This window comes from Lonchura striata, chromosome 2, assembly GCF_046129695.1.
Source record: "Lonchura striata isolate bLonStr1 chromosome 2, bLonStr1.mat, whole genome shotgun sequence".
Lineage (NCBI taxonomy): Eukaryota > Metazoa > Chordata > Aves > Passeriformes > Estrildidae > Lonchura > Lonchura striata.
Genome location: NC_134604.1, coordinates 18,383,011 through 18,397,475, shown reverse-complemented (window position 1 = coordinate 18,397,475; position 14,465 = coordinate 18,383,011). Strand labels below are relative to the sequence as shown.

The 14,465-nt window shown below is 43.9% G+C and overlaps 1 protein-coding gene across 3 annotated transcripts in view; it reads left to right on the top strand.

Annotated features, from left to right (window-relative positions):
* FAM168A (family with sequence similarity 168 member A) overlaps positions 1 to 14,465 on the top strand; it is a 128,958-nt gene that overhangs the window by 33,020 nt on the left and 81,473 nt on the right. Inside the window, exon 2 of one of the 3 annotated variants that reach the window (XR_013339444.1) lies at positions 6,138 to 6,221. The exons of 1 other annotated variant lie outside the window; for it this stretch is intronic. The gene's annotated coding sequence lies outside the window, so the exon portion shown is untranslated. Of the gene's footprint in view, positions 1 to 6,133; positions 6,222 to 14,465 lie in introns of those variants that run through there. One more of the 3 variants, XM_021550134.3, reaches the window with a different exon arrangement.

Below are 14,465 nucleotides of genomic sequence, written 5' to 3'. Positions count from 1 at the left end.
AGAAACTTTATGGATAAATAAAAAAAGACCAGTCAGTTTTGTGAAGCCCTTTTTTGACCAGGACTCCTTTTCCCAAGACGTACATGAGGTCTGGAATGGGTGAATTTTCTAGAGCTGAAAGGTTTCCTTGCAGAATCACGGTTTAAACAATGTTTTCATCTGTGTGGCTCAGTTGGTTTTTCAGATGGAAATAACTCCAGCAGGAAGTGTCTCTGTCAATACAACAATCTGCAAATTGATTTTGTTGTCATGTTTCCATTGAGGACGGTGGAGAAAATATTACAACTCTGCCTTGTGTGGCTGCAGTGGAAAAAGGCTGTTCTTAACCTGGAATTCAGGTAGAGAGAGAGGATTCTGCCCCTGAGCTCAGGTGAGACCCCACCTGCAGAACTGCCCCAGCCCTGGGGACACAGCAACAGCACCTGGAGCTGCTGGAGAGAGCCCAGAGGAATCCATGGGGATGCTCTGAGGACTGGAGCCAGGCTGGGAGAGCTGGGGGTGCTCACTTGGAGAGGAGAAGGATTGAGGGAGCCCCTTTAGGTACTGGAAGGGGCTCTCAGTGCTTAATTTCTGTGCTCTATTAGCAGTAGGATCTGTCTCCCCAAACTGCTACGCAGCAGTGCATTGAGCTGAATGATTCTGATATTCCAGTTATTCGGAGTTTGGAGATTGAAGAAAAACCCTTTCCTAAAGACAGCCTGTGTAAATTGAAGTAGATTATTAAACCAGACTAGAATTTACTGCCTTTTGCTTTTCTAAACACAATGAAGTGAAAATCAAGAATGAGGGCATTTATCTTCAGCATGTATTTTTCTGGATTACAAACTTTGCAGATGTGGTGCAGTGCGATATTTCTTGGCAAACTGGCATGTTTGAAAGACTGGCCTTAGATAAATTAGTCTCTTTTAAATAGAGCTAAATATAAAAGCAAACCAGCTCTCACTCTGTTTAAGTCTCTTTTATCTGCTGGTAGGAGTTCAGATTAGAGTGTCTGACTGAAATATCTTGAATCCACCCATCCTGCTGCTGCATCAACTCCAGCTCAGCACCTGAAATCCAGAGCTTGGCAGGAGCAGGGAGCCCTGTGCTGATATTTCAGTAGCAGTTGTCCTTTTCCTGCTCTTTGGCTCCAAAAGCAACCCCTCCAGTTTTCCAGGGGATTAGACTCCTCTTTTTTTTTTTTTTTTTTTTTTTTTTTTTTTTTTTTTTTTTTTAATCAGTGACTGTGAGTAAGTAAAAATGCGGATGGGATTTGCTGCTTTTCCTAAGCTCTGCCCTTCTGGCCTTCTGCTGGCATCCTCCAGGTGGGAAAGTTATTCTAAGGATACAGTGGACAGGATGTCAAAGAGAGGTGTGGTCAGGGGTGGCATTTAGAATCCTGATGTGTATCACTTGTCTTTCTTGGGGGCCAAGCCAACAGGATGTTCCTGGAGAAAGGATGATGCCAACTTTTCCAGTTTAATGCTTTCCACACTTTTCTTGCCTCTTGAGTTGTTACTTTGATCCTGCATGTAAAAAATGAAGGAGGATCTTGGAATATTTAATACTCTGGAGTTTCAAGAAGCTAATTTGAGAAGCTCATTGCACATCTGGAGATGTTGAGTCATTGTGTATTGTTCCATGGAGTTTTCCTGGAGGGATGTTTTCCCGTGGTGGATGTGTGCAAGGTGCTGCTGAAGCACATGGCCCTTTTCACCCTCTTCCTTAAAAGCTCCTTTTCCTCCTGACTGGCCAAAGCCATTGCTGGTGACTCCCAACAATTCCAATTCTTCCACTAGCTGAGTGCTGGAGATGTGTCTTTGGCAGGAGGAAGCTCAGGAGCTGGAGGCAGCTCTGGGAGCCTTTCCCTCCTGAGCATCATCAGTGTTTGGGGAATCCAGGGATGAATTCCTGCTGGTGCTGCCCCTCTTGCTCCGTGCCAGTTCTGGCTGTTCCTGTATTTCCTAACTCCAGGGTGAAGCTGTCCCTGGGAGCTTCCTTCCTTCTGTTCTGTTCCCGGTGCTGGGCTCCCTGGGCTCTGCTGGTCCAGCTCTCCCAGGGCCAGCAGTGAGCCAGATCAGGGAACAGCAAACCCAGGTTATTTTTGACCTGGATCCCTTCCCTAATCCAGGTCTCAGTACAGCTCTGGGCCAGTCCTGATGGCACAAAGGCAACTGCCAGTTTTTAAGGAGAGGAAAGACAGGAAGGTGCTTCCAGCCAGGAATGACCCTGTGGTTTCCTGCAATGTTCTCTGCCTTCCAAAATTATTTCTTTCCATGCCTTTATTTCCTGCTAGGTATTTGCACAGATGTTTTTACTTCCAGTTGCTCCAGGTGGATTTTTTTTTTTAATGTGCTCTGAGCAGAATGGAACTTGGATCCATTCTGGATAATCTGTATGTATTCACTAACATTTTGCCCTATTCTTCCAGAATTTAGGTCCTAAGTGCATTAGGCTCCACCTCTCTGTGGTGTCTGCTTGCTCATGGCTTAACACTGCACCCTATTGCCTTTAAATTCTGTTTCTTTAATTCCATTCCCTGTGTTGAATAAAGGTGTCTGAATTAATCTTCACAATGAACCTGCCAGGGCTTTTCCCAATGTCCATATAGATCCCCATTAATCCCTCTTTTGTAATGCAGGGAAGGCTTGTGTTGGAGTGTTTTGCTTTGATTTTTTTTTTTTTTAATAGAGGAAAAGGCCACACTGATGCTGCTTTCACTGAAAGGTTTATTTTTATTTCTAAGACAACAGTTGCATATAATTTTTTATGTTGCACTTAATGCAGGTTGACTGTTGTGAGCCGTAGAGTCAATATTTCCTTCAATTAACAATAATCTTAGATAATGAAATTGTTTTCTTTTCATTACAAAGTAGTTTGTGACTTAGAAACCCTGAGGGGCCTTATAATATATAACTTGCACAAGTGAAAATAATTATTCCAGAGTCAATTCTAGAAGAAGTTTAGGAAAATTGTTGAAAACAGGCAGTAAAGAAAGTGAACACTGACTTTTGGGGAACTTTTCCCTTTCCATTATGTGGGGTTTGGTTATTCAGAGGGCTAAACCCAAAATGTTGTGTAATATGATTTGACCCTGCAGAATGTCAGACTTTTGCTGAATGTTTTTATCTTCTTTTGATAAGCAGTTGTGGAGTGTATTTTTTTGCTACCACTATTTTATCAGAACCCTCTGCAATTTACCAAAGCAGGTGTTTTAATCACCAATTAACAGCAGGTGTTTTAATCACTTAATTAACTCAATATATTTTATAATCCATCTACCCAGCTCCTATCACTGGAGTCCAGTTTTGTGGAAAGAAGGAAAGGAAGGGATTAAAATAGAAATATAGAAGAATAATTGTAGTAAGATCATCATTGAAGTGTAGCTACTAAAACAAAAGAAGAAAACTAAATGAGAGGCATAGGAAGGAGGATAGAATTAAAAATCTTGTTTTGCTGCTTGAAATAGCATGTGGAATTGATGAAGATATTAGGGAATGAGCTTCCCTACTTAGTAGCTGCAGTAATCTTAGGAAATATTAAGGGATTTAATCTCTTTCATAGCAAGGAAAAAGTGGGAAGGGAAGGAAGAATTCTGGGCTGCAGGAACCTGCTTTGGTATCTTTGCTTAACTTGCTAAGAAGGATGGAGAGGGACTTTTTATGGAAGCTTCAGTGACAGGACACAGGGAGTGGTGTCCCACTGCAGAGGGCAGGGTTAGATGGGATATGGAGAAGGAATTATTGGCTGTGAGGGTGGTAAGGCCCTGGCACAGGTTGCACCACAGAGGGCAGGGCTGGTTTTTTCTGTGTTCTTGAAGTTTTCCCTGACTAAATCCCAGATCACACTCTTGATGAGCAAGGTTGTGCCCACAGGACTTCTCAGCCTTGTGCTATTTCCCTAGATTTTCCAAAGGCATACCTTCTCACAAATTCATTTGGTTTTTTCTTGTTCTTTAATGAATGCCTTTGCACTTCCACTCAAAGACATTGATTGGGACTGATGGTTTTTCTGCAAATACATCCAAATTTGGTCGATCCTGACTGTTCCCTGCCAGTTTTTGAGTGGTGGCAGAGGGCAGGGATGTGTGCTGGCAGCTGGACAGCCTCCTTCTCTGCAGCTTTTCACAGCTTCTCTCTGCAGCAGCAGCATCCACTCTCTCTGAACTGAATCATTTTGACTTCTGGTCAGGAAAAGACAGAAAAGGGACCAAAAAAATCCAAAACAGGGTTAATCTCCTGTGTGGCAGCACAATGGGAGCAGGTATTGATGCTGTTGCGGCTAAAGAAACATATAGCACCAAGGTTAATGAGAGGTGGGGACTGTTATTCTCCCTCTCTGTAGCAGCCAGAACTGAACAAAAGGGGGAATGTTTGGAGAATCCCTCAGCATTAAAGGCTGTGGAAGTGCTGTCCTCCTGCCAAATCCTGGAAACCCTCTGGATGTTCAGCACCATTGGACACTCACCTTTAGTGCTTGTCAGCAAGAGCTATGGACTTCCTTGGTTTATACAAACATGAGGATGTGAAAATACCCCAAAATGGGGACTTGGAGCAAACTGAGGTATCAAAGCAGCTCTGAAATGAAATAATAATGGTGAAGGTGTGGGGATTGAGGTGTGGAAGCAGCAGAAGGAGTGGTTGGTGATCCCGTGGTTGATGCTGAGCCTGGTACAGCAGGCAAAGCTTGCTTTCCTGAAATCTAATGGGGGAGGAAGACATGAGGGAAATGGTTTTCTCCCCCATTTGCCTGAACACTTATTTTCAGCTTCTTTCTTGCCACAAAAGGAGTAATTTGTTTAATTTTACAAAATGTTACTGAAGCTGTTGGAAGTGAAGCTGCAGCCCACGTCTTCTTAATAAATGAGTGTGTGTATTCCTGGAAGGAAGTTAAAATGGGGCTGTGTTATATTTGGTACCTCCTGAAGTACCGAGGCTACTTTGAGTACAGAATGTGCTCTGAGAAAGACTAATTTGCCACTGCAGAGCCTGATGGGATGAGATTTGTCAAGTCCTTGTCTCTTCTGAAATTCACTTACACTTTCCTCTTTCTCCTGAAGATATTTTAGGGTTCCATCTCTGAATTGAAGGGCCATAAAAACAAGTCAAAAAGCCTGAAACCAGAATTAAATTCCAAGGAATGAATATGCTTCTTATAATGTAGAAATACAGAAGTCAAGCACCCATGGAGGCAACAGGTAGAGAGGTTCCTGACCCGTTTTCTTCAGTGTGCTCATGTTCCTGCTAGCACCAGGGTTGGGATTACTGGGACATTGGAGCATCAGCAGGGTGGGTTTTGACTTCTCTCCAAGGATGCCATCTCTCATGGCAGGTGGTGGTTTCCTGCAGGAGGCAGGAAGAAGAAAGATTCAGTAAAAATTAAGATTTTACTGTTTTCTCTTCATTTACAAATTCATGCTGTTTCATTAGCTGGCTGGAATGGTGTGGCGGTATAATTCTACTGGGAAAGGTGGGCTGTACCAGCACTCCCTAAAAAAACCTCAGTTGTTTTACTGGATTCAATGTTTTCTGCCTCCTGCTTTCTCCCTCAGAGTGTTTTTTGAGTGAATGCAAACTAACAAGGATCAGTGGTTAGAAACCATAAAAAAATATTTAATGTAAACCTTTTGGTACTGGGTTGATTAAAATAAACAACTGTTCCGAGGAGCTGGTCCTGCTAATGGGAACAGTAGGGTTTCTGTTCCTCCCTATAATGTATAAAGCATGTGGAGTGCCTTGAGAGCTTTTTTAGGGTGCTGCACTTCATTTTGAGGGATTTCATTTTCAGTTTTTGGAGCTTTTGTGTCAGCTGGGAAGGGAGGATGTAGGAGTAACATGTAAAACTCAGGCTAAAACCTGTTTAGTCCCAAATCCTGACAAATAGCTGGTAAACAAGTATTTAAATGAAAGCTTGGACTTTATTTTTCTCCCTGTGGGAAGCTTGGTTGTATTGCCAGCTCTGGTATCCCTTCCCTCTCCTTGTATCCTGTGGCTCCAGAGCTCCTCCTTTTTTTGCCTGCATTTCTTACATGTCCCATCTCTCCTTCTGCTCCAGTGGAGGTGAAGACCACTCTGAGCTGGGAAGAGCCATGTTTTCTTCCAGCAGGTTTTCCACAGAGCCTCACAGGTGTTTTTCTCTCTCTGTCCTTTCTGCTGCAGAGCTCTGGAATGCTGTGAAGACTCCCTGCCCAGGCACACTCCTCTCCGGATTATCTCCATCCCAAGGAAGCTCGTCTCCAAGAGGTACCAGTTCATCCTCTCTTTGTGCCCTTCAGTTTTAGTTGCTCCTCCCAAAACCCTTCCCCTGCTCCTTCCAGACAGGAAAGCCTTGGATGCCGTGGAGATTGCAGCTGTTGCTGTTTGATACGGTTTGGATTCTTCTTTCACTATGCTACAGAAGCACTTTACATTTTCAAATGAGAAGTTATTTCTGAGTCGAGAAATGCATAAGCTGAAGCTCCAAGCAACACTGTGTGCCTGGTGTGTTTTATTGTGTTGATTTAGAAAGTTTATAAACATCGGGTCTTCAGCAGCCTGAGTAAAACACACAGTATTTATGTGCTGCTCCTATAAAGAATTGTGAGAGGGATTATTTTTTTAGTGTTCATTATTCGTAATATCTTCCTAGTAAATCATACATTTTTGTTTTATATTAAAAAGGAGACCTGTGTTCATTAGCTGGGTCAAAATTCGCCAGTTGATACAGACACCATTCCTGATATAAAATTCTGTCATTTGCCTGGAGACAGGCAAATTGTTTTCTAATAGTGTCTATTTCTTGGGAGAAGAAAGCTGGAAACAATGTTTTCAGACAGAAACTTTGCAGAGTAATTTGGTTGGAGCAGTTTCTATCTTAACTCCTTATTTTGGTTTATAGAGCCCAGCATGATGAGACCTGAGCAGGTGAAGCCCTTTGAGCATGTACATATATATATGTGTGTGTGTATGTGTGTGTGTGTGTGTGTGTGTGTGTGTGTGTGTATGTATATATATATAAAAGATAATTTAATATGTTATAACAGTGGGAGAACATGATCTACAGGAGCTGTGAAACAGGAACGTGCTCCCTCAGGAAATCCCTCTGGAAAGTGTGCTGGGAAATGTCCCTGTGTGCCTGCCCTTCAGTTTTTCCTTAGGGAATCACACTTCCCTGTTGAGCAGAGAAAATGCAGGGGTGGCTGAAGTGTCTGTCTGACCTCATCCAGCTGTTCTTGTGCAGGAATATGGAAAAAACAGGCTTGACTCTATATTTTTTTTCCATTTTATATGTTCTGCTGCTCGCTTAATGACATGAACTTTAAATGTCAGCTGCTCTTGGGTCTGCCACACTGTGTTGGGATCAAACTTTTGGTCACACTCTGACCCTTATCCTCACAATAATTTAGCACTCCAGCCCTGCTTTGGGAAAAACTGCCCTAAATCAATGCCTCCTCTTTGGGTACAGATAAAATCCAATATTTCTTCCTCTCCCACCACCCCAGCTTAGGTGGGATGAGACAGAAAATACCAGGGATTTCAGAAAAGCTTTTTCTTGCTTCTGCCAGCTTTGAGGCAACAACAGCAATCCTCTGTCCATCTTCTGATCCCCCTTTTTCCTCTCTTCATACTAGAAAAAAGGATAAATTAAAAAAAAAAAAAAAAAAAAAAGAGGCTTTGAAGCTTCTCCTATCCCTTTTTTCTTTATGTTTTCCCCCATTTGGGCTGTGCAGCTTTTTTGGGATCTGCGAAGCAGAAGTCCAGGACTGTGGAAGAGGAGAGGCAAAGCCAAGGGTGGGTTTGGTGGGTGCTGAGGGGGGAGAAGGGGCATAAAGAAAGACTGGAACTGATGGGTGGGAGATCCAGAGAACAAGATTGTGTTTCAAGAGGGAATATGTGAAGTGTTGGCTTTGCACAAGAAGGCTCCTGCTCCAAAGGCTTCTGGTCCAATCCAGCTCCAGAAGAAATTTGAAGCTCAAGAGTGGAATTGATGGAGCCTGTGGAGACTTGACTGATCAAGCAGATCAAGTTTGCTCTCCAGGCTGTGATTGCCTTGCTGGGGATCTCCAGCAAATATTTTCTTTTGGGTGACTTGATCTTCAGTTGAACTGTCAGTGTTCATTCAGAAATCAAAAGATGGAGGAAATTGAGTTAAACTTGAATGTGTGAGTTCTCCGTGTCTTAGCTTACTTAGGTTGTTTCTTGTTTGGGAAATACCCCACTTTTCCCACATCCTAATTGAAATTCCAGCAATTAAATAGTTAAACATGGGGGGTGTGTATGTGTGTAAAATCCATGTGTTTCTATAAATGCCTCTCTTATCTCTGTAATGGTTTGGTTTGATGTAAATATTTTTAAATGTGCTTTTATGTTAGGCTGGTTTTTATCCAGTGTGTGTGAGTGGAATTTGGAACTGGGCCTGGACTTTATACTTCTGCTTCTCAATGTTTCTGAACTCGTGGAAAATTCCTGGACTTTAAGTCTCCTGAGCATTTCTACCGGTTTGGTGGGCTCTTCACTGGGCTGGATATGCACTGAATCCAGAGGTGAAGTGGAGCATTTTGCCAGCAGCTCTTGGACACTTCAATGCTGTTGGGAACATCATTTTGTGAATTTCTTTAGCTCAGGAGCGAATCCTTTGTTCACAGATCTGAAGTTTTCCTGCATTGCCAGCTCTGTTTTGGGGAACAAAATTCCTTTCAGAGAACATGTGATACGGAAAAAGAATTCTGTCAAGCCAAGTTTTGTGCTGCATCCAGCTCTGGGGCCCCCAACATCAGGAGGACGTGGAGCTTCTGGAGAGAGTCCAGAGGAGGCCCCAGAGCTGCTCTAGGGCTGGAGCCAGGCTGGGAGAGCTGGGGGTGCTCACCTGGAGAGGAGAAGGCTCCAGAGAGAGCTCAGAGCCCTTGCAGGGCCTGAAGGGGCTCCATGAACTGGAGAGGGACTGGGGACAAGGCATGGAGGGACAGGACACAGGGAATGGCTTCCCACTGCCAGACTGCAGGGTTAGGTGGGATATTGGGAAGAAACTGTGGCAAAAACATTTTAAAAGGGGATTTTTTAGAGGAGTGGATCTGACTCATAAAAGTATTTGAAAGAGTGTTGCCTAGGATGAAATACTGGGTCATTAATCTTTATAAATTCATCACCTTATACAAGGAGGAAGTTGCCCTGTGTGATCTATTACAGCGTATTTAGGTACGTCACAGAATCCCCAAATGTTTTGGGTTGGAATGGACCTTAAAGCCCATTCAGTGCCACCCCCTGCCATGGGCAGGGACACCTTCCACTATCCCAGGTTGCTCCAACTTGGCTTGGAATACTCCCAGGGATGGGCAGCCACAGCTTCTCAGGGCAGCCTGTGCCAGGGCCTGCCCACCCTCACAGGGAAGAATTTCTTCCTAAGACTCATTCTAAACCTCTCTGTCAGTTCAAGAGAAGGCTTCACTCCCCATTTTCCTGTCACTCCAGGCCCTTGTAAAGAGTCTGTCTTCATCTTTCTTGTAGGTTCCCTTCAGGTCCTGGAAGGTCACAATTAGGTCACCCCAAAGCTTTTCTTTTCCAGGCTGAGCAATCCCAAATCTCCCAGCAGAGCTGCTGCACCCCTCTGATCACCTTGGTGCCTTGTCTGGATCGGCTCCAACAGCTCAGCAGCAGCAGCATGCTCTGTTCAAGGGCTCTGTGGCTGAGGTGAGCTTATGGGAAACATCCTCCCTGTCCCTCCCACCTTTCCACAGCGCCTTCCCGCAGTGTTCTCCACATTCCTGCCCTGACAAAAGCCATGCTGGAAGCAGGGGCCTTTCTCTCAGATGTATAATTCAGCCCCTCTTCCCAGCGTGCCAGCCTTGTTTGTGTTGATGAATGAATGTTCCCTGTGTACAGGCTGCAGATTACTCTGCTCCTGGAGTACAGTCCTGCTTAATGTACCTGGTTCTGATTAAGTGCATTTGAATTTGGGAGTGTGCTTAATGAGCTACACCTTTCACAGATTCTTTTGTTAATTCAGAAAAGCTGCCTGCTCTGATTTATGGTGCCAAAAGGGGTAAACTGCCATTAAAAGCATTAATTAGTCTTGGTTGACTGCACAAAGAATAGACTTGGTGTGAGCCAGTTTTTGATTTAGCCCTTTGATTTTTGCCTAAGCTTGTTAGAGGGTCTGTATCTCTGGCTGTCTCATGCTGGATTGTATAATTAGAATTTTGTGTGACATTCTTGGGCTGAAGGAGCAAGAGCCAATTATAATCAATAAAGTTGTAAGGCAATTGGGCAGAACTTTGCAGATAGTTTAGTACAGAAGTATTCCTTTTTAACATGTGGAAGTGATAACTTGGGTTTGTCAGATTGGCAGGAACGATATCCCGAGGGTTTGCTGTGAGCCCTGGGCATGCTGGTAAACCTCAGGAAGAAAAATATTCTCAGGAGCCTTTGGATCTGCCCACTGTGCAGTGCTTCAACTGCATGTGAATTCCAGAATCCCAGAATGGCTGGGCTTGGAAGGGACACAGAGGTCATCTAGTCCAATCTCACTGCTCAAGCAGGATCCCCAAGAGCAGGTAACCCAGGACTGTGTCCACCATCCTTGGGATTGTGGGTTTTGACTATCCCCAGGGAAGGAGACTCCACACCCCCTCTGGGCATCCTGTTCCAGTGCATGGTCACCTCACAGCAAAGTTCTTCCTCTCATTCAGGTGGAACTTACTTTATTCCAGTTTCTTCCCATTGCCTCTCATCTTGTTGTACCACCCAGCAGAGCCATGTGGTAGCACTGGTGGTTTTTTCTTTTCATCTTTATCCATTTTCTACAGGCTAATTGGAAAAAAACCAAAAAGCCCTAAACCCTGAAGCATTGTTTGTGTTGTATCCTTGGAAATCCTATATTATATTGATGAATGTATTTCAGTGTCTGGTAGTTCCTGTACTTCTCAGTTCTGGCCATCAACTCTCCACACAAAAGTTTGAAAATTAATTAGAATGCAAATCATAGCCTAAGCTTTCTTTCCAGTAGACTTTCCATAATTATGCTTGACTGCAAGAAAATAACAACACAATTCCATTGCTATAATTTTGGTAATTGCCTCTGGTCTGTCTGAGAATTAAGATTTCCCTCTGTCTGTATAAAGTTTCCTTCTGTCTTAGATATTATCACATTAAATGCTCCATAAAAAGAAGGTTGGATTGGACTTACATCCCAACTTGTCCTTAAGGAGCCAACAGTTGGATCCTCCATCTCTGCTTTAATTTCCTGGAAGAACTAGAAGGTTCCTTCTCCCTTCTTCCTGGATGCCTGGAGAGATGATGGTGGTACCGTAGGACTTTGGAGTATTGAACTGGAAATATCCTCTGGATATTCAGGGAGATGGGAACTGCCTTTAAAACACATCTTTAGCAAAAATTGGTTCCTAACAGCAGCACAGATCTGAAATGACAAATATCTTTAGAGGCATGGATGTATTTAAGAGCTGTATTCCCTTCTGCCTTCCCTGAACACATGCAAGTGAGTTTCCAGCATCTGCTGTGTTTGGCAGATGGATTTTTGGGTAAGAGTGAAAGCCTTTGAGCTTCTGTTTAGTTTTTCACTCTCAGTTCAGCACATCCTTGGAGAGGAGTCCATCATGTTGGAAGCACTGGAACAAGCAGGAAAGTGGGAGCTCCCCCTCTCTTCACAGCCACAGCCTGGGCTTGGTTATTCCCAGCTCCCACAAATGTTCCCAGCTTTGTCTCTCCATTATTTATTTTCCTTTCCCATTGAAGGAAGTGGTTCTTTCCAGAATGAGAAGCATTAAATTGACTTAAATGCTTTGTTTGCCAAAGCAGCTCTTTGAAGTGGATCTTTCAAGTTTCTTATATGATCTGGGGTTTGATGAGACACATTTTAACCCAGCAATCTCATAGTAAGGGAGAAAGGGAGGGTGGAAGGAAGAGAAGGAACCTTCCAGTTCTGCGAGTTTTGATCCTAACTCACAGAGTTTTCTGTATTCCCTTTTAACACTTGACTTGCGCTGGAGCATCCAGATGTTGCGGGGTGATCCGTGGGATCAGCAGGATCTCACTGGTCAGCTTTTCCAAGCGTGTCTCCAGCATTAAGTCTCAAACTGGAAAGGTAATCCCCTCAGGAGGCTTGACCTACTCTTCAAATGACTTTCTCCTGTTCTTTTGAGACCTTGGATTTTATTCGGATGGCTTTTTCCTCCTCATCAAGGCGTCTCGTTTAATTGCTGTGACTGCCAGGCAGAAACCTCACTCTCACTCTTACAGACCTCCTTTTCTTCAGATCCTTCATAATAAAGTGGTTTTTGGAGCAGGGCCAGGCCTTTAGCCCAAAGTGTCTTCTGGTTTCATATCAAACAAGGGACAGCACAGCCAGATTGCTTCCCTAATCCCTCTTCCCATAGACAGAGGTGTCAGCACTGTCTAGACATTGGTGTTCCATGTGCTCATTCAAGGCTGAAGGTTCCCCCTCTCTCCTTTTCATCCCACATAATTGTTCTCAAAGCCTCCTAATCTGCCATTGCTCAGTGGATGAAATCCCCCATACAATTTAGCATGGATGTGTCCAATTTGGGAGTAGGTGGTCTGTGCCCCTTTGGAGCAGAATCAGTAAAACAGGATGAGTGAGATCCTGCTGCTGTACAGACCAAGCATTTAAAATCTCTTTTTTCCCCATATTCATGTTGTATCCAGTCAGGAGATACTACACAGTAGCTGTTCTAAAACTTTTATATTTCTTTTATGGTTGTTTAATGCCTTTCTTTGCAGCTTTTCCATGGGGGAGTGGGTCCTTACTAACTACAGATTTGGAGTAGGAAAAGGAACAATTCAGCTGGTTTCCTGGTCCTTTGAAATTTTCCTTCTACTGATGGCAGGTTTTGACCTCTTCCTTCTTTGGAAGTGTTCTGCTGGGAAGTTTAGCTAATGGGAGATCATTAGGATCCTGTTTAGCCTTGGATGTGGTCTGGTTGTGTAATGGAGAGGTTAGGTACAAAAAAATTAGGAAAACTGAAGACAAATTGATAGCAGAGCAAAATCACAAATTCTTTCTGCCCAGAGTTCTCTCTCATTTTGGAGTTCCTTACAACCCTTTTGGGGAAGAAATTTTCCCTGGGAGCAGAGCCTGACTCCCCCAGCTGCCCTCTCCTGTCAGGACACTGTGGCTGAAAATTCCTTGGCACTTCAGCGTGCTCCCTGTGCCTGTCAGTCTTTCTTTCACAGCTGGGAACAAGGAGAATCGTTGTGTTTTGTGTTCTATACAGCTGAGTGTGTCATTTCAAGTTAAAAATAAGACATCTTTAATGTCAAGATTGCAAAGTTCAAAAAAGCAGAACGGGGCTGGAAGTCAATAACTGCACCTTCAGTTTGTTCTATATTTATCTGAGGCTTTATCAGCAGGATTTCTGTCCAGGAGTCACTCCCTAAAAAGTCATACATCCATGAAAGATGAGGGCTATGGCAAGTGGGGGATAATTGATTGCTTATAACTTGTGAGACCACCTAAAAATGAAGTTCCTTGTTTCTTCTCTAGGCTCTTCTCTGTGTTCAGCCTGGTCTAGTGAAAGGTGTCCCTGTTCATGGAAGGGGATGGGTATGAGATGGGCTTTAAGGCTCCTTTCAACTCAAACCACTCTGGGATTCTAGGGAAACAAGCAGCACTCTACATTTGTGGAGCTGCTGTTGCCTTGTCTTTGGGTGGGTCGTGTTTGAAAGGTGTTTCTTCAGCAAAAGTGCCTGGAATGAAGCTGATTATTCATCAGAAGTTACCAGTAAAGGTGTTTGCTGTTGTTCCCAGATACTGCTCGATGATTATTTTGCTAGTTCATTAAGGGCTTGGATAGGGATTTACAAGCTAATAGCTTTGGTTCCTCTGGTGGACTCGGGCTAGAGCCCCTAAATATTTTGCATTTAATGTTGAAATAAAGTGAGATTTTGGAGTAAGAAGCCAATTCTCTTGTTAGTTTAAAAAGTATTACAGGTAGAGAGTTTGCAGACTGGGGACAATAATTGGGTGTAGCTGTGGGAAGACCACAGCAGCTTATCCACCGTTCCTCCTCCCCTCCATTTCTGCTCTTCTTGGGGTGGAACAGTGACCCTGGGATGTCACCAGAGCATCCTTGGGCTCCCTTCCTCCAGCTGCCAGAGTGCCGGAATGGCAGATTCCCATCCCCATGGTGCTACTGGCCTGCCAGAGCATCTCCCTGCAGTTCAGCTGTGAATCATTGCTTTATTTGTCACGTGCAGCTCCAGCCTGGCTGGAGAGCCTTCAGTCAGAATTCATGGCTCTCTGCCAAGGCACTGCATTGTTGTCAGAGCCCCTGAGCTGATAAAACACATCCTGACTGCACAGTATTGCATCCATGGCATTGCATTCCTGCATGTGAGCTAATTAATGAGCCTAGGAATTTGTTGGGTTTAGCCCTGGGGATTATTGAGTGGGTGTGGGTGTTCTAAACTGTTAATCCGTATATTTTACTGTTGGAAAAATTCATTTTCCTGAGGGTTATTTGGCACTACAAGTGC